This window comes from Asterias amurensis, chromosome 1 (assembly GCF_032118995.1).
Source record: "Asterias amurensis chromosome 1, ASM3211899v1".
Classification (NCBI taxonomy): Eukaryota; Metazoa; Echinodermata; class Asteroidea; order Forcipulatida; family Asteriidae; genus Asterias; species Asterias amurensis.
In genome coordinates, this window is record NC_092648.1 from 25,960 (window position 1) to 46,475 (window position 20,516).

A 20,516-nucleotide genomic window follows, 5' to 3' on the forward strand; every position below is an offset into this window, starting at 1 on the left:
TTCTATTCTACTGTCCTATATTTAACGATTCTTTTTAGGAGATTTCTTCAACATAGTTAATTGATGGGCTATCTTTGCCTGAGTCTAAAGATGGAGTTTGACCGTAAAGAAGCAGCACGCACCTCCGCACAAGGCAGAAGTGCCACACACCTCCGCATCAATGCAGAAGTGGCACGCACCTTTGCATGATGAGTGCAATCTCACAATGTCACCATTATAGGAGCTGATCACCCATGATGAGAGACAGACCATACTGGGATACAATGCAAGACATCATACTGGGGTGACGAGCCTTCTAAACGCTGTCGCCTCCATCTTTTGAGTTTAATTAGGTTTACAAATGTAGACTAACCCCCCCTTCACACTGCATAATCCCACTCCCCCCATCCCCACCCCCCCTCCCCACCCCCCCCCCTCCCCCCAAAAAGATAAAAATAAAAAATAAAAGTATGTTCCCGAGGCTTTGCACTCATGAAATGTTAGCTTGGTAGCAGAATAATTCCATTCCAATATTGTGCATGTGGCGTGATTGTGTCCAGGAAAGGTTTTTCATACTCACAGTCCTCACTTGTTACAATGTAGTCACTTGGGAAGTTGGATCCAAAGTGTCCTCTTGTCCAATTAGTACAAATTATTAAAACCAAACACCCAACACAAATACATGTCACTTTTATTCTAAAGATAAGGTATTCCATTATTCTTCAAAAGAAGTCTTAATAATAAGGTATAGCATTATCACTCAGTTTTTGGTCAGGAAAACACATTAAATTTGTGGACATACCAAATCTTTAAAATTAAAAGTATTTCAATTGAGAGCTGACAACTCATCACAATTACACATTAATGCCTAAGAATAAACATAAAAGTAAAAATTACCAGACACTTCTTTACTGCAGGTACACATGATTTATTCGCAATAACAAACTTTACAATACCCAATTAAAGGCAGTGGACACTATTGGTAATTACTAAAAATAGTTATTGGCATAAAACCTTTCTTGGTAATGAGCAATGGATATAGGTTGATGGTATAAAACTTTGTGAGAAACGGCTCCCTCTGAAGTGCCATAGTTTTCGAGAAAGAAGTAATTTTACACAAATTTAATTTCGTGACCTCGAGTTAAGAACTTGAGGTCTTGAAATCAACCATCTAAACGCACACAAGTTCGTGTTGCAAGGGTTGTTTTTCTTTCATTATTATCCCGCAACTTTGATGACCAATTGAGCTCAAATTTTCACAGGTTTGTTATTTTATGCATACAGTATGTTGAGATACATGTACACCAATTGTGAAGGCTAGTCTTTGACAACTACCAATGGTGTCCACTGCCTTTAAAACAGCATTGCTTTTTATTTCAAATTAAAAAACAATTTGAAGAAATAAATTAACATAAACAAGTACAGGTACACGTATGTATTCACAAACACGTAACAAGACAGATAAACCGCAAAGTTGTCAGCTCACAATTAAAATATTTCAAAGCCATGGCACAACAATTTCTATTAATTGTCATATCGAACACTCGTATTGAAAAAAGGATTAAACATTTTTTTTTTTTAAAGGATTAATAATAATAAAAAAAAAAAAGGTATGTTGTTGTAACTCCTAAGCTTGAGTGTAAATGAGGAGTGTACAATTTTGTGAACTTCTGGGAATATAAAGTATACTATCTGATTGGAATTTCACAGATTAAGTCATAATGCAAATGGCATTATCAAGGTGTACAAAAGGGCGATAGTTCCATACCTTTGACCTTTATACCCCAGAAACAAATGGAACTTTCTGTTCTCTCAAGTTGCAAGTTCCCCCCCAAAAAAACATAATTACACAACTGAGTTTGCCCGGAGGCTAGAGGCAGTGTGAATCCTCGCTTAGCAGCAGGTTCTGCAAATGATTTAATAGATTTGCATCCAGAATAAAGAATATTAATTTGGTTTGTACCCATATACACTGATGAATTGCCACTCTTTACTCCGTACTTACCCGAGTAAAAAATCACAGGCATATTACTCGGTTGGGATTCGAACCCACGACCGTTGCAAATCTAGAGCAGTGTCATACCAACTAGACCACTGAGATTGCCCGGTGGCTAGAGGCATTTTGAATCGTAAGTGTAGCAGTGGGTACTGCAAAGGATTTATAGATGTTACACTTGCATCCGAAATAAAGAATATTAATTTGTTTTTTTACCCTTACACACCAATAATTGTTAGCACTTTATACTCGGAACTTACCAGAGTTCTGCGAAGAAAAAATATCAAAGGCATAAAAAAAACTATTAATCGGGTGGGATTCAAGGAAAAAAACAATGACATCGCACCGTGGCTTTGAAGACAACACAAAAAAGAACAACACTAATGCATGCAAGGCAGTATGACAGTCTGATGGTCAACAAACTCCTACAATATCAAGCAAATCTGAAAATGAACAAGCACATAAAGATTTCTTACATGTACACATTTACAACTTCAATAATGAATCATACTGTCTTGCATAGCATTTTTGGGACGGGAAAGGTGCACAAATACATAACTCTCATCCATTCAGTCGTTCATTCATTCATTCTATCTACTGTACACAACTAAATGATATGGTTTCATGGATAATGTATAGGAGCAAATAGAGTCCATTTCATACTGTAACAACTACACTTAATACATTATGAAGTATCAAACACTTTTCAGTTACAAAATGGAATTCATTTACAATTTGTACAACAATCATTCATAACTCCTAACAAAATACATACGTGCAGGGATACATCTATATAGACCACACACACAAATGTTTGTCATTGGATTAAGGAAAAATGCTTCAAGTGTCATCATTTGTAGGTACCAGAAAAAATCATTCACAGCACGTCTGTGGAAATGGGTTTTTTTCAAGGAAAAGTGACGGAGGACAGGATTGAAATCTACATGGCATTATCTGCATTTCAGTCTTGGGTATAAAAGTTTCTGTGTCTTTTGCATATTCATGGAGAGCATTTTTTCCAAGGACAAGCATCTATGAGTGATAATAGTACAACAAATATTGAATACATTTCCTTTTTGCATTATCAGAACTTGATCAATCTGCACCATGCATTTTCATATGCATCCAATGTTTGCATTTAACACAACTAACCATAGTCCTTTGATGATACTTGCTCCTTCAGTGATGTCAAACATTTCACATAGACAAATCCTAAGAAACATGAAAAAAAGACACATTCAATTTAAATGTTTTATAAGACTATTTATGAACAATGACACACAGCATAACAAAACGATTCTGAACTTGTAGGTGACATTAACATAAAGAGACCAAGTTAAGGAAAGGACATACAAACAAAATGAATCACAGTTGTGGGTACTCTTTGTTCTTTGATGCATGGTGCACAATTTCAGTAATCATGAAAACTGATTACTTTGTTTTCAATACTTCATATTCATGGACTCACAGTCTGGTGTCTCTATTCAGACGTTTTTCCTTTCATCTCAAACTAGGGTTTCTTTTTAGCTCTTTTTGCTTTCGATTTTGTTACGTGCGCACATCATTTCGTTTTTCTCGTTCAGTCATTCAATTTTGCTTCGCTTTAGGCATTCTATTTCATTTATCATGTTTATAGGTAATCAAGACTTCACTTTGACCATTCTGAAGTTGAATTTCTGTAGGCTCTTTGTCTGGAATATGAATTCCCTAAATGAATCAGAGAGGCAATGAAGATGTCCATAGTGTTCACCTTCAAACTTGGGGGTGTGTATAGCAAAAGGTGGAGGGGAGGGTTACGGTTAGGCTCTTTGTCTGGAAAATGGATTCCATAAATGAATCAGAGAGGCAATGAAGCAGCACAAAGTGATCACTGCATACATGGTGGTATGGAAAGCAAAGTGGCGTGGGGGGGGGTAAGCTCTTTGTCTGGAATATGGATTCCCTAAATGAATCAGAGAGGCAATGAAGTAGCACACAGTGATCTTCTGCATACATGGTGGTATGGATAGCAAAGGGTGTGTGTGTGTGGGGGGGGGGGGGGGGTTAGGGTTAGGCTCTTTCTCTGGAATATGGATTCCCTAAATGAATCAGAGAGGCCATAAAGCAGCACACAATGATCCCCTTCATACTTGGTGGTGTGGATAGCCAAGGGTGGAGGGGGGGGGGGTTAGGGGGTTAGGGGTAAGCTCTTTGTCTGGAATATGGATCCCATAAATGAATCAGAGAGGCACTGAAGCAGCACACAGTGATCTCCTTCATACTTGATGGTGTGGATAGCAAAGGGTGGAGGGGGTGGGGGAGGTGTAGGGTAAGGCTCTTTGTCTGGGTTCATTCCATAAATGAGTCAACGAGGCAATAAAGAAGTCCACAGTTTGTCCAATATTGGTAAACCAGGGTGGTTCAACCATAAGGATTGTAGCTAGACTCTTTCATAATTTGTTTATTGAATTGTTGTTGATGTTAGCAGGGATTCTGGCATGTATGTGTGTGTGTACTCCAGCTTATCACAACTAGGCATTCTACACTATACACAGCTAGTGAAGAAATTAAATGCTGGTGTTCATAAGCGCAGAATAATTTTGCGGTAAGCAGAGCCAAGATTTTGAGCCATAGAGTAGCCTTGCTCACGGCAGTCGAATTATTCACTCCGAAAAAAGACCTCCGCTGTATAAAAACCCACCCGTATTCACTGTGCGAAAACCCACCCGTATTCACTGCGTAACATCGCACGGCACGATGCCCCCGTACACTATCCGCATGCGGAGGCCGTCAGGCCGACAGCCTTGTAGGATCTGTGTTGAAGCCACTGACCTCATTACTATAATAAGCGAAGAGTTCCCACGGTCAGCTCATTACCATAATGCCCGCGAAAGATGAGACATGTCTACATCATCACACACCACCACCACGGACGCTCAGCGAGCATGATAGGCGTGTGTGATTGGACGTCAAAATGAATAATTCATTTGCCTCACATCCTGTGTTGTCTGATAGGTCTGACGAACGATATACACATTCATGAGCTGCATACTAGCATATCCTAGAGCCCCCCCAATTTCGTCCACTATTGGAATTTTTTCAATACAACACATTAAAACGGGAAGATACAGACCCGACAAGGCTGTCGGCCTGACGGCCTCCGCATGCGGTTAGTGGTGTGATGACTTGTGTAAACAGTATTCGTGCGATGTGACAGTGTGTATACGGGTGGGTCATTCGGTGTGATCGCACACACCATGCACAGGGTATACGGCGGGTGGGTTTACAGCTGCGTCTTTTCGGAGCGAATAATGCGACTGCCTTGAGCAAGGCTAGCCATAGAGTGATGTTTTCCGGTCTTAAGTTCCTCCACTTCTTTGATCAGCCTCTTCACAATCAGCTTTAAATTGTTCCTTTCTACATCCTCATATTTTCGTTTGTGCCAATTATTTATAAGAGATTTAAAATGAAGACAATTATTTGTTTCCTTTTTCTTTTGGTTTCTACAAACAAACAGCTACAGAACAACTTACTGTCATCTGGCCAATGAAAATGAAAGCCAAACATGAAACCAGCTCCCTCAAGAGTTCGGCATGCACGATCCAACCCCTTTTTTGAATTTGTCATCCATAGGTGTTTATGCGCATGTGCACGTCTCATTTGCATATTTCATAGGAAGGGCCTATTTGTCATCAAAGTTTGAAAACCCAATAAAGATAAAAAAAACCCTTGTTGCAAAACTTTTTTCGAAAACTACCTTTAAACCTATGTTACTTCACAAGGAGATGTTTCTCACAATTTGCTTATACTATCAACAGCTCTCTACTGCTCGTGACCAAAACTATAAAGTTTTTGGGCTAACAATTATTTGGTGTAATTACTACTAGTGTTCAGTGCCTCTATAAAGACCATTTTAAAATACATGTATGTACTTACCACAGAACAACAGCAAGATGATTTACAAATCATTGTCAGAAACATTTGTATCAGAGTTTCTGTCAAAGCATGGTCTACAAGAGAAAAAAATATACACATAATCAGTTAAAACAAGTGTTCATGATCAAACACACTTGAATCACATCAGGGCCTAAATTAAAATAAATAAATAAATAGTAATAGCAAAACCATTCTCTATATATGATAAGTGTGCTGATTTTCATACATGACACAACAAACATGACCTACATCTTTACGTCCAATCTGAAGGACGGAGCAATAATGGTTAGGACACTTAACCATCGCTTTGACTTTCTGATTGAACGTAAAGCTGTAGGTCCCGTGTGTTGTAAACAGCATGTAAAAATAGTGCAGTTCACATCGAAAAGCGAACAGGTTACTGTGCCCCAGTATTCCTGGTTTAATTGGCTGCATAATGCGCCATAGCACCTTGTAAAACAATTTCCAAAAATAGGTCCCATAAATGTAAGCTCCACTGTACCTGGCAGGTAAAATAATGCGCACTTTGATATGCCCCTTAGGGGTGTGATAAAGCGCACTGTAAATGTACATGTAAAACAAAGTATTATTAAAAATGCTTAATGACACAAAATGTCACCACTCAGAGTCGAACCCATACTCTGCTGATCAGAAACACCAGAGCTTGAATTTGGTGTTCTCATCAGCTCGGCCATGACTGCCGCATCAAATGGCTCCACCAAAATATTGCATTAACAGCCCACCAAGGTGGGCTACCTTAGAAAGATATAAATATTAATTAAACTGTATAAAATGTAAGGTGTCTTTCTTCTTCATCCTTTTTTCCCCCTCAAAAATGTATGTTTATGAGTGTATGTCAAATGCTGAACTTGCATTTCTAGCCACAGATATGAATTGTGAAGGGATTAATGAATATGAAAGAATGTATAAAATATAAATCACTTAAGTAATCAAAGTGCCATTTTTCAGAAAGTCAATGTTGACCCTGATAAGATGTTTCTTGAAGAATTGATCTGTGTTTTGAGGCCCAACGTAAGGAACTCCCAGTTGCAAGAAGTGCAGGGCAAAATGTTTGTCACTCTAAGGGTTGAGATTTAAAGAAACGGTAGCTAGCAAAAAGAACCTATTTTGGTAGTCATGGTAGAGCACATGGTACTTACATGGCACATGGTGCAAATGGAAGTATAGGCCAAATACTACTCCATCAGGTTATTATTCACCTTTAACTACTAAAATGGCCAGCCCAGCACTACCACAGTCACCTCTGTCCTAACTCTATGCATCCACTGACCATGCTGCTTAGAGTAGCAGAACTTCATGCATTGTCAGTGCTTACTTACAGGTCTTACAAAATGCTTTCAAAGGAATTTCATGGCAACAAAGGCTCCATTAAAAAAAGGAAGTGAGTATGCAAGAGCATAACAAAGAAAGTGTTTAATGTTGATAATGACCAGCTGGAACTCTGTTTATAACCAATTATTTTTGGTTACTATACACTAGTCTTGGTGCAAAACAGTTCTTGTTGCGGCCAATGCAGGCGCTGTTGGTGAGTTGGCCGCGCTGTGTGTTGTGTTAAAGAAAAACGAGGAATGTCTTGCAACAAGAATGCATCCAAAAAGTGTCCGAGTCATAGAAATTAAACAACTGCACGGAGCTCAAGGTCGTCAGAAAACGGATACATTTTTACAGAGTTTCTTAATTAATTATGCCTTTGAACCAAAAAGGCATTTATGAATGGGAATAAAAGAGCATTCACTCGTTCTTAAATTTGTGTTTAAAACTATGCAGGGTCGTGGCCATGATTAAAGCCCTCGCCTTCCGCTCGAGCCTTTACCGAATGGCCAAGACCCTTCCGGTTTCACACTGCTGTTCATGACTACCATTTCGTTCCATTCATTAGACCTTGTCTATTGGATTAAAAAAAATTAAACTTACCTTTATAGCTACTGGCCAGAATGAGTAATGCTGGGAGTGCATTAAGTTACTTCATTGTATGGTGAAGATCTTATTGAATCTAAAACAGATCAATGGTCAAAGAATAGAAATTAAGGATAAATTATAAATTATTATGTCAATTGCATCAAATAATGTCACTACCCTCCAGCAGGACCTCACCAACCTCCAGAAATTGTTATTATTAATATGATTATTATTATTATTTTGGACAATCTGTCGTTTTGTGCGCACAGTCTTGTTAACTCCCGAGAGAAAGGTTTACGATATCGCAACTCATCATTCACACTAATCTCTCTCATAGTACAAACATTGGTTTAACATCTATGATTATGAATTGCACAAATCAAGAAATTGTGATTCAGTAACTAGACGACAATATTTGTTCTCTAGTCATTGTGAAAACAGCGGTTAGCTGGGGGATTCGAACCCACAATATTGTGATGTAAGTCCTGCAGTCTAACCACCTGACCACGGTGACACTACATTCATATGTACTTTAACTATACTAACTAGTCTGTATTTATAGTTATAGCCCTATTTAGTATTATTAAAAGGAAAGTACACGTTTGGTTATTATTACTCAAAATAAAAATTGACTTAAAAACTGGCTTGACGATCATTGGACTTGGATGGCTGATGGAAGTATAAAAAAATGTAGGAAACGACTCCCTCTATGGTTTATATGGGATACACCTAGTAGTAAGAAGACTGGTCTTTAAAAAAATAACAATTACCAAGCGTGAACAATGCTTTTCAGTACACTACGTACATACACACGAGCTTACTATTAGATGCGTAGACCAGCTAACCGAAGAAAACGATTTAAAAATAGCTTCTCTCGAGCGGACGGCGGAATGAACCAGATAAATGTACTCTAACAGCCCTTAGCTTGACTTGTGTGTTTTAGTTGCTTCATATAATACTTTACACAGATATAACAGTCAAAATTTTCCACTTACTCATTTTATACTTCCCGCGATGATGTTCACCATCTTGAATTGATCGCGGAATGCAACACTAAACATAACTAGTCTACAGAGGGCGCTAGGGTTGTTCTTAGATGAAATTAATTTTCTTTTGCCCTGTTATGACAAAATATACTACTAGACTAAGGTTACCAGCATAATACCATGTCATGTACAGCTTGCGAGTGGTATCCAGCTCGTTTCTGCTTAACATACAATTCTTTGAAATAATGGGCCCTGGATGCCATGCCACCTAGGCCCCCCGGGGGGGGGGGGGATGGGGGATGATGGGAGGGGCAAACCCGGGATTGTTCAGGTGCTGGGGAGAATGGTGGAAATTGCACTCTCTGTCCTATTAAACTAATTTTGATCATTTAAAATATTGCCTTGACGGGAACAGCCCTTGACTAACAATATTATAGTGGTTATAATGTTTATAAGTTGGCAATATCTTAAAAGAAGTATTCAAAGTGTACAGAGGTAACACAGCTTCTCAGACTGAGTACACATTGCTTAAGGGTTTTGGCAATATCTCAACTTCTCAGATTGTGTATTACTATGGGGACTCTCTTCTCTCAGGAATTTTACAATAATATCTCAAAAGAAGTATAAGAAGCGTTACCGCGATATCCCCAACTGTGTCTTGATCTAGGGATAATTATTCTTATAGTTTTGGCAATAAAGTAGTGCAGCCAAGCTTGAGTGCAGTGGCTTTGGGTTAAAGTAAAATGTGTTTTAAGACATTTTTCACTAGTGGCAAAAAAAAAGCAATTTCTTTTACAGGGGTATTTTATTATTTTAAAATGTTAATTACCACAAAGTTGTTTCTTGTTTCACATGACCAAGGTATTTATTTCACACTAAGCCATAAACATAAATGTGGCAAAATAAAATGAACATTTTGAAATTACTATACACATAACGGGCAAAAAACACTTAAAAGTTAAAGACAGTGGACATTATTGATAACTGTTAAAGACTAGTTTTCACAGTTGATGTATCTCAACATATGCATAAAATAACTAACCTGTGAAAATTTGAGCTCGATCGGTGTCAAAGTAAAGAGATAATAATGAAAGAAAAACCACCGTCACACAAAGTTGTGTGCTTTCGATGCTTGATTTCGAGACCTCAAATTCTAAATCTGAGGTCTTGAAATCAAATTCGTGGAAAATTACTTCTTTCTCCAAAACTATGGCACTTCAGAAGGAGCCATTTCTCACAATGTTTTATACCATCAACTTCTCCCAATATTACTCATTACCAACTAAGATTTTATGCTAATTATTATTCTGAGTAATTACCAGGAGTGTCCACTGCCTCTAGGTGATTGATAGTTATGGTAATAGGCATTAATAGGGCTAACTGAAATTAATTAGGTTAGAAGACAATACCAGTATGAAAACAAGGGGTTGCTACATAGATTGGTTTTGACCTTATCGCAAATACTTGGTACGCATGCATAGCGATCAAGTTTGATTGCGAGCTGGATCAGCATGCACCTTGTTCAACAGCGAGGGCTTCCCAAAAGAATTTGCGAAAAAGGTCTTTGATGACATTAGTTAACAACAGGGTGGACCACGTGAAGGTTGTCATCTTCCACCCCACAACAGTTAAAGGGATCATAATACATCAAAGTGTGTAACCATTACAACGATTGCTTCATTGGAAATGTTACCCCCCTTTGATACCTAGCCTACGGAGTAAAAAACCAGAGATAACAAATACTCTGGAAAACCCCACTTAAACTTATCTATAATAACTATGACTTAAGAAAAGGTTTCAATTTTTCAATTAAAGTTGTTGACCATGATTATGCGGTTAAAGAAAATTGTATAAACTGTTTTCTTGCAGTAAAACCAATTAATTACTTTCCTTTGTCTAAAATAAGATACATTATATAATTTAAATCAATATCCTATATCGGAAGTCATTATTAATAGTGGCTAGCTCCCTTTGTCTGCAGAGTGAAGAAACACTCTTGTGAGAAAGTACTCTTGAAAACCCTGATATTAGCATCAAATAGCTACTACAAAGGCATTATCAAACTTGTCAACAATTTTGTAATTAAAAAAAACCTTGTTAACAAGTACTTTCAACTATAACACTGTTGTGAATGGGATATCACAATACCAATCTTAGTTTGGCATTTTGGCCACGAAATTAACACAAGATAATAAAACCAATGTCATGTCCTTTGTATTAAAAATAAATACCATAATATAATGAGCAATCTCAACTATTGCAAGGTATAAAGATTATGGATACCGAGTGTAACATTAATGCAACAAAATTAACAATAGATAATATAAATGTTGTGACCTTAGTTATAACCATTGCAATTAATTGATATAACAACTAGTACTCGGTGCCAGGCGAACAGCGCCCTCTATTGAGCAAAAACTCAACATCTTGCACAAATTTATAATAGCATTGCCTAGCTCATAACAATAAACATTATAATTATCATAATAATGAGGACTCAAACACCCTCAAGGAACACAGTACAATGTCAAAACCATTGTAGTTAATTAACATTTTTATGAGGACTCAATAAACCTACAATGCCACGCCCATTATAATTAATAAGTTTACTCGAATACCCTCAATAAACATACAATGTCATGACCATTGTAATTAATTAGCATAACAATGAGGACTATAACACCCTCAAGGAACACAGTACAATGTCATGACTATTGTAATTTAAAACCTTAATAAGAGTTATTGTGAGTCACAATATTATTTTACATGTCCTTAAATAATAACTAATAAAAAAAAACCCATGGTGGCCACCATGTGGGGGTACCCCCAGAACACTTATAATATTGTTTGGATGAATAACGGAAAGGCAGTGTGACACTTAATAAAAGGTACCATTCATATTTAATACAACATTCAAATTCAGTAAAAGTATAACTAAATTTTATTAGTTTGTAACGTTAAACCACTCATAATAAAATACACTTCATGACAAGCTTGTTGTCTTTATATTTCTAATGAGTTTACCCTATTGTTTCATATTTGTAATGAGCAATTGCATTACAAATATTTGTAATGAGCAATTGCATTACAAATTTACATAACTTTGTTTCAGGCTTGTAATGCAGTACTTCATTACGCACTTGAAACTTTGACATACTTGCAATGAGGTATTTCATTGCAAGGATGTTTTGCATGAGTGTAATGAAATACCTCATTACAAACAAGCAATATTAAAAATGTGAATACATAAACTTGTAAGGAATTATTTCATTACAAGTTATTACATATTCTGTCTACAAAATAAGTTGAACAAGGCAGCTTGAAGCAGGAACTTCATCACATCAAGACATCACTACAACTCATCAACTAAAAGACCTTTAATTCCTACAGCCAGCCCAAGCCATTCCTCATCACACCAGTAGACAAAAGTCTGCAGTTGAAGGCTACCATCACCCTTCCAACCATCGGCCATGCATCTCACAAGCTCCAACGAATCGTCAGCCAAGCTCAACTCAAGACCTTCCCAGAAACAAACAAGATTCAAACATCACTTCACACAGAAGACCAGCATTCCCTCTGAATGCGATGACACATAGAGGAGACCTGCTGCATTCATATCCATGAGAATCAAGAAACATAAAGCACACAGCAGTCTGGGACACCATGACAAATCACCCTTGATCAAACACTCACACAAACAAAGGGTCTTTCAGAGCCAACACTCACACAAAAGAGTGTACCCACAAGTCAAATATACATATTTATAGTTTCTTCCTATTTCTATTTACCATGCAAAGCTCCAAGCAGTACTATAAATATTCAAGTCATTGTTCCACAATAAGAAAACTTTGTTGTGTAAGTGAGTTCAATCTGCAGATGAATCCGGATGAACACGCTGTAATATCAAGATCCATTGGAAGATTCGTTCAATGTTGTTCATGCTCTTGGAACGTCTACTCAATGGTGGAAGTACATCCTTAGTAACAGTCGAAGCTGGTACCACCAATTTGGATACATCCTTAGATGAGAGCAGTCATCATGAAGAAACAGTCCTCCTTTACAAAGACTGTGTTGAAGCAACAGTTTTATTGGTGCTGCATAATGTGGCTCAGCATCTTGACGTAACCAGCTCTTAGTTGTTCCACTCTGTTCATCCTGTAATATGATATAAAACAAAATTGAAACAAAAAGATTTGTAAGTTCAGTTTTTGTGATTAAGCAAAGTTTATTTTCCGCACGTTAATTAATGGATTTCTCAGATTTATTAGCTAAAAAAGATCTTACCTTCAAGAATCCTGTAAGTAGTTGTAGAAATACTTTATGTATATCTCCTCAAGCCATGACGTATCTATCTTTGTGTTGTGATGTCACATCTTTATGGTCCATGTTGACAGGATGGCAGAAAAGTAGTCATCGCAATAACCTGTATGTCAGTAGTAGTTGAGCGACAGGTTGTCTTTAGCCAACGCCATCTTGGGAACCTGTGATGGCAGCCTTCTACGCCCTGTCCAGCATCAGCATCTTAAGCTCAGTTGTTTCTGGTTGTGTGCTGTGTCATTCAGCTGATGTAAGAATGCTACATCAATGGCCATTGGTAGCATTCTTGTATAGACCCCGTCTAGCGGATGACCTCTAGGGGTGCGCCATCTGAAAGAAAGTTGTTATCACATCAGTACAAACCATATAGAGACTAATATAATGTAACCATCTGATGATCATTACGGGACTACTGCTTCAAAATCAAATCACAAAATTAGTTCAAAAATTAAAGTTCAGTCGCTGCTTTTCAACAACAAGTTTGAACTATTCATGTCATCTCAAAGACATCGATTGTTGTAAAAAGATTGACGCAACAAACTTTCTGCGCAATCCTTTAAAGTTATGTTCTTACATGTGTAAAATTTGTTTTAGTTTCATGTCAAAACAAATATAGTTGCCATTATTACATCTGTTGTTGATCCATCAGACTGCAATGCATTCTCTCATCAACCAGGGAGACAGGAGCACGCCTCTATGAAGCCAGGAAACCAGCAGTTATCTTCTTGGTCATCGGCGGATGGACGTCACCAGCACGAACGCAGAGGCCATTGATGTGCAGTCTTCATTGGACTGTGACTTCACAGGCAGTTGGTTTCACATTTCACCATTGCAGTAAATAAAAGAAAAAAAATAGATACATTCAGAAAATGCACTTCCAAATAGAGTTATTCCATTTAGTTTGGGGATAGTTCAGGTGAACATAAATGTGGGTTTGAGTTTTTCCATCATATTATTCATTAGGGTTTATTTCTTTGAATTTTTAGAGAGTCAAATAATTATTTCTCATCAACTTGTTTGTCTGCATTTAGCAAATCGTAAAGAAAATTTTAACCTTTTCGTTAAACTTTGATGAACACTGATATACACATCAGAGGAAAGAAAGGAATGTTTAGGTTTTGTTAAGGGTTAAACTGCATGGTTTTATTAAGCTAGTTTTGTTTGGGCATTCAAAATAAGCCACATTAAGTTTTCAAAAGCACTTTTTTTACGACTTAACACTTATGGACAGTAATAATTTATACTGTATTTTACTTTCTTAAGTTGTCTTACACGGAAACTTGCATCCACAGACCATAAAACACCCTCGTCCTCCTCCAATGATCCTTGGTAGCCATTATCCTTGTGACATCACCTGTATATGGAGAATCATTCAACAACTGCTTCACTAAGTTAGTTCAAAAATTGAGTTCAGTCGCTCCTTTTCAACAAGTTTGAACTATTTACGTCATCTCAAAGACATCGATTGTTGTAAAAAGATTGACGCAACAAACTTTCTGCACAATCCTTTAAAGTTATGTTATTACATGTGTAAAATCTGTTTTAGTTTCATGTCAAAACAAATATAGTTGCCATTATTACATCTGTTGTTGATCCATCAGACTGCAATGCATTCTGTCATCCACCAGGTAGACAGGAACACAGGAACACTCCTCTATGAAGCCAGGCAACCAGCTGTTGTCTTCTTGGTCATCGGCGGATGGACGTCACCAGCACGAACGCAGATGCCATTGATGTGCAGTTTTCATTGGACTCTGTACTTCACAGGCAGTTGGTTTGCATTTCACTATTGCAGTAAATAAAAGACAAAAAATAGATACATTCAGAAAATGCACTTCCAAATAGAATTATTCCATTTAGTTTGGGAATAAATTAGGTCAACAAAAATGGGGGTTTGTGTTTTTCGATCATATTATTCGTTAGGGTTTATTTCTTTGAATTTTTAGAGAGTCAAATATTTCTCATCAACTCGTTTGTCTGCATTTAGCAAATCGTAAAGAAAATTGTAAATTTTTCGTTAAACTTTGATGAACATACTGATGAACACATCAGAGGAAAGAAAGGAATGTTTAGGTTCTGAAGGGTTAAACTGCATGGTTTGTTGAGCTAGTTTTGTTTTGGCATTCAAAATAAGCCACATTAAGTTTTCAAAAGTACTTTTTTTACGACTTAATACTTATGGACAGTAATAACTTATACTGTATTTTACTTTCTTAAGTCGTCTCTTACCTGGAAACTTGCATCCTCAGACCATAAGACATCATCGTCCTCATTCCATGATCCTTGGTAGCCATTATCCTTGTGACATCACCTGTATATGGAGAATCATTCAACAACTGCATCACTAAATTGTTTCAAAAATTGAGTTCAGTCGCTGCTTTTCAGCAACAAGTTTGAACTATTCATGTCATCTCAAAGACATGGATTGTTTTCAAAAGATTGACACAACAAACTTTCTGCGCAATCCTTTAAAGTTATGTTATTACATGTGTAAAATCTGTTTTAGTTTCATGTCAAAACAAATATAGTTGCCATTATTACATCTGTTGTTGATCCATCAGACTGCAATGAGTTCTCTCATGAGACAGGAACACAGGAACACTCCTCTATGAAGCCAGGCAGCCAGCGGTTGTCTTCTTGGTCATCGGCGGATGGACGTCACCAGCACGAACGCAGATGCCATTGATGTGCAGTCTTCATTGGACTCCGTACTTCACAGGCAGTTGGTTTCACATTTCACCATTGCAGTAAATAAAAGACAAAAAATAGATACATTCAGAAAATGCACTTCCAAATAGAATTATTCCATTTAGTTTGGGAATAATTTAGATGAACATAAATGTGGGTTTGAGTTATTCCATTTAGTTTGGGAATAGTTCAGGTGAACATAAATGTGGGTTTGAGTTATTCCATTTAGTTTGGGAATAGTTCAGGTGAACATAAATGTGGGTTTGAGTTATTCCATTTAGTTTGGGAATAGTTCAGGTGAACATAAATGTGGGTTTGAGTTATTCCATTTAGTTTGGGAATAGTTCAGGTGAACATAAATGTGGGTTTGAGTTTTTCAATCATATTATTCATTAGGGTTTATTTCTTTGAATTTTTAGAGTCAAATATTTCTCATCAACTCATTTGTCTGCATTTAGCAAATCGTAAAAAGAAATTGTAAATTTTTCGTTAAACTTTGAGGAACACTGATAAACACATCAGAGGAAAGAAAGGAATGTTTAGGTTTTGTTAAGGGTTAAACTGCATGGTTTTATTGAGCTAGTTTTGTTTGGGCATTCAAAATAAGCCACATTAAGTTTTCAAAAGCACTTTTTTTACGACTTAATACTTGGGGACAGTAATAACTAATACTGTATTTTACTTTCTTAAGTCGCCTTATTACCTAGAAACTTGCATCCTCAGACCATAAGACAGACTCGTCCTCCTTCCATGATCCTTGGTAGCCATTAGCCTTGTGACATCACCTGTATATGGAGAATCATTCAACAACTGCGTCACTAAATTAGTTCAAAAATTGAGTTCAGTCGCTGCTTTTCAACAACAAGTTTGAACTATTATGTCATCTCGAAGACATCGATTGTTGTAAAAAGATTGACGCAACAAACTTTCTGCACAATCCTTTAAGGTTATGTTATTACATGTGTAAAATCTGTTTTAGTTTCATGTCAAAACAAATAATATAGTTGCCATTATTACATCTGTTGTTGATCCATCAGACTGCAATGCATTCTCTCATCCACCAGGGAGACAGGAACACGCCTCTATGAAGCCAGGCAGCCAGCGGTTGTCTTCTTGGTCATCGGCGGATGGACGTCACCAGCACGAACGCATGCAGATGCCATTGATGTGCAGTCTTCATTGGACTCCGTACTTCACAGGCAGTTGGTTTCGCATTTCACCATTGCAGTAAATAAAAGACAAAAAATAGATACATTCAGAAAATGCACTTCCAAATAGAATTATTCCATTTAGTTTGGGAATAGTTCAGGTGAACATAAATGTGGGTTTGAGTTTTTTGATCATATTATTTGTTAAGGTTTATTTCTTTGAATTTTTAGAGTCAAATATTTCTCATCAACTCGTTTGTCTGCATTAAGCAAATCGTAAAATAAATTGTAATTTTTTCATTAAACTTTGATGAACACTGATGAACACATCAGAGGAAAAAAAAAAAAAGTTTAGGTTTTGTCAAGGGTAAAACTGCATGGTTTTATTGAGCTAGTTTTGTTTAGGCATTCAAAATAAGCCACATTAAGTTTTCAAAAGCACTTTTTTTAATACTCATTGACAGCAATAACTTATACTGTATTTTACTTTCTTAAGTCGTCTTACCTGGAAACTTGCATACTCAGACCATAAGACACCCTCGTCCTCCTCCCATGATCCTTGGTAGCCATTATCCTTGTGACATCACCTGTATATGGAGAATCATACAACAACAAAATTAGCTCAATCACTGAGTTAATGTTACATGACATCATCGGACATAAAAAAAAAATGGGTATGTACATTCCCAAGAGGAATGTTTGTGTCGAAATGAACAATTTATGTACAACAATTTATCGACCATGTAATTCAAAATATGATGATATCCACTATTGTTTTATTTGTATAAAAAAATTGTTGGGCATCAGAAATAATGGCATTTTACACCATTACAATAATAATGGTGTAAAATGCCATCAGAAATAATGGCATTTTACACCATTACAATAATAATGTTGGGCATCAGAAATAATGGCATTTTACACCATTACAATAATAATGGTGTAAAATGCCATTATTTCTGATGCCCAACAATTTAAGTCAGAGACCCTTCCCCCAAATAAACAGTTTTAATGAAAAATAGTGAATCCCCAACTCGATTTGACCTTTGCAGGAGCCCCTCTTTAACATAAATTAACAAAATATCATCATTTCAAGCAAATCTTTTACAAATTACGGTCCTGAATGAACTTCCAAACTACTAACATCATGAAAATAAACTTACCCTCAGGTTGTATTCCTGAACTGTAAAATGAGTGTCGTTTCCTCACAGCATACCTCCGCTCACCACAGCTCCAATGATGTCAACAGGGTCTAGAAAACAGCTGAAGGGAATGAAACATAAAAGATGTTGAAGGTTATCAACCATAATGGCATTTTACACCATTATAAAATGAAGCCAGCGACCCCCCCCCCCCCAAAAAAAAATAAATAAATAAATAAATAAACGCAAAAGAACTGAACAATTTTCATATCAATTTGAAAAGTAGTGAAGCGCAAAATTAAATTTGAAACTTTTCTTTGCAGGAGGCTCTCTTTTAAGCAATAGCACAACATTGATAAAACAGTATTGTCCAAAGACCCACACTTCGTGTATCACAACTTGTACACAAACGTGTGAAAATTTAAGCTCAATCGGTCATCAGAGTCGATAAAAAATACAGGGAAAACCCACCTATGTTTACACACGTTTCGCCGTGTCACAACAAGTGTTTATAATAATCAGTTGTTCTCGATATTGAGAATTGATGATTTTATTAATGTCTTCTCAAAAAGTAAAGCATTTCATGGAATAATATTTCACAGGGAAGTCTTTAACCATTACCTTCTGTAAAACCTGTGAGTTATTTATTAATCTGTCAACTTTAATTTGTTGTTCTGTTCAGAAAGTGTTCATTGGCTTCAACCAAAATTAACCAAATATGATCATTTCAGGATTTTTTGTTTACAACATGGTCCTGCAAGAACTTCTAAACTACAAACATCCTGAATATAAACTTACCTTCAGGTTCTATTCCTGAACTTTAAAATGTGTAAGTGTTGTTTTCCTCACAGCAACCTCCCCTAACCACAGCTTCAATGAAGTCTTCATGGCCCTGGAATGACTGGTGCAGTTTCCATTGGACTCCATAATGCGTATTCCAATGGCAGTTGGTTCCGCATTTCACCATTGCAGTAAATAAAGAACAGAAAATACATACATTCAGAAAATGCACCTCCAAACAGAATGATTCCATTTAGTTTGGGAATAGTTCAGGTGCATATAAATGGTGTGAGTGGTTGTTACATGACAAGTGACTGATAACGGATGGTGTGGAGTTATAGATGGGGTACGTTTTCGCTGTCGTATAACGAACCCCTGATTGTTAAGATGTAACATGCAAGCATGGAAATGAGCTTAGTAGATTTTAAAGTGATGGTGTAGATAGGTAGATGGGAGTGAGCTTGTTAATCATGCAGTTTGGTGCAGGTTTAATGTTAGAGTGAATAAATGGTGATAATAATATACCTTTAGGATTGGACATAATCCCTCTGTGCCGTAATACCACAGGATTACAGTGGTTGCTGGATCTGTCATGAGAGACTGTCATGAGAGAGCATGTAGATGAGGACTCCATCCAAGGTTCTCCATCTCAGTCACTGCATGTGTGGGAAATAAAGATAACATTCTCTAAGTTGTGAAACATGTTTGCCAACATCAGAGTAAAAGATGGTAGCTCCAGTGGTTAGAGAGTAGTTTTGAAACGAGGGGCAAGGTGCTAAATAAAGTACTTGAAGGAGACTGAATGCATTGGAATGCCATTTACATGTAAACTTGCTTATAATACGTTTGTATTTACTGTATTTTTGGTGCATTTACACTTCTTGTTTTCCTGCCGTTATCATTCACAAAAACTACTAAAAAGCATATAGAGTGAATTTCTCAAGAACTACAGCACCTCAGGTAGTAATATTTTTAGGAAAGCTTTATATACAATCATTATCTTTGGTGTAACTTAAATGTAAATCTGCGGACATTGTCTTTTGTGTTACCAAAAGTATCCAATTGCTTTAATTTTTAAATAGAAGTAAAGATCACACACTTTGTGAAAGCTTTAAAAAAATATCCAGGGTCTTTCACAGGGTGCAAAGATCTTGCATGCAGCAACTACGGTTCTCCAGATAAATTTTTTGGTAAATACTTAAACATTGATTTAGATTTATAACGTCATCTAATTCCAAAACTTGTTAAATTTTATTGCTAAACTGAGGTCTAAGTTCAAAGTGAAACCCTAGCCTTTTTGGATCACACACTAAGCACTTCAATCCAGAATCCATAACCATTCATATACTATAAAAAAAACTTGTGTAGGCTTCTAACGAAATTTGTCTCATTAACATTATTTTTAAGAGTGACCACTAACTGTTTAACCTTCTTTTATTAACCAGTCTTAAAAAGATCAGGTTTCAAAGAAGTTTGACAAAGATCAGTTTCCCATAAGCAGCCCATTCCACATGCAGGATTGTAAATGAATGATAGCTGGGGAGTATTTGGTTTTGGCAAAGTTGTTTCTGTAAATTAAAAGATATCACACCAGGCAAACCATCCAAAATCTCATTGAACACAGGAATTGACTGGCTGAAATTTA

General features: G+C 36.7%; 3 long non-coding RNA genes across 3 annotated transcripts; all 3 read right to left on the bottom strand.

Annotated features, from left to right (window-relative positions):
* Positions 1 to 422: 422 nt before the first annotated feature.
* LOC139943965 (uncharacterized) lies at positions 423 to 8,854 on the bottom strand. The gene is made up of 4 exons (XR_011786909.1): positions 8,806 to 8,854; positions 7,826 to 7,904; positions 5,891 to 5,964; positions 423 to 3,187 (listed from the first exon to the last, which is right to left on the bottom strand). It is a non-coding gene; the product is annotated as an uncharacterized lncRNA (long non-coding RNA).
* Positions 8,855 to 10,974: 2,120 nt separating this feature from the next.
* On the bottom strand, positions 10,975 to 17,257 carry LOC139941171 (uncharacterized). Its single transcript, XR_011786550.1, has 9 exons — positions 16,819 to 17,257; positions 16,505 to 16,586; positions 15,655 to 15,824; positions 15,343 to 15,424; positions 14,695 to 14,899; positions 14,386 to 14,467; positions 13,743 to 13,911; positions 13,081 to 13,443; positions 10,975 to 12,951 (listed from the first exon to the last, which is right to left on the bottom strand). It is a non-coding gene; the product is annotated as an uncharacterized lncRNA (long non-coding RNA).
* Positions 17,258 to 17,425: 168 nt separating this feature from the next.
* On the bottom strand, positions 17,426 to 19,477 carry LOC139941177 (uncharacterized). Its single transcript, XR_011786551.1, has 3 exons — positions 18,890 to 19,477; positions 18,113 to 18,212; positions 17,426 to 17,536 (listed from the first exon to the last, which is right to left on the bottom strand). It is a non-coding gene; the product is annotated as an uncharacterized lncRNA (long non-coding RNA).
* Between the last annotated feature and the right edge of the window lie 1,039 nt (positions 19,478 to 20,516).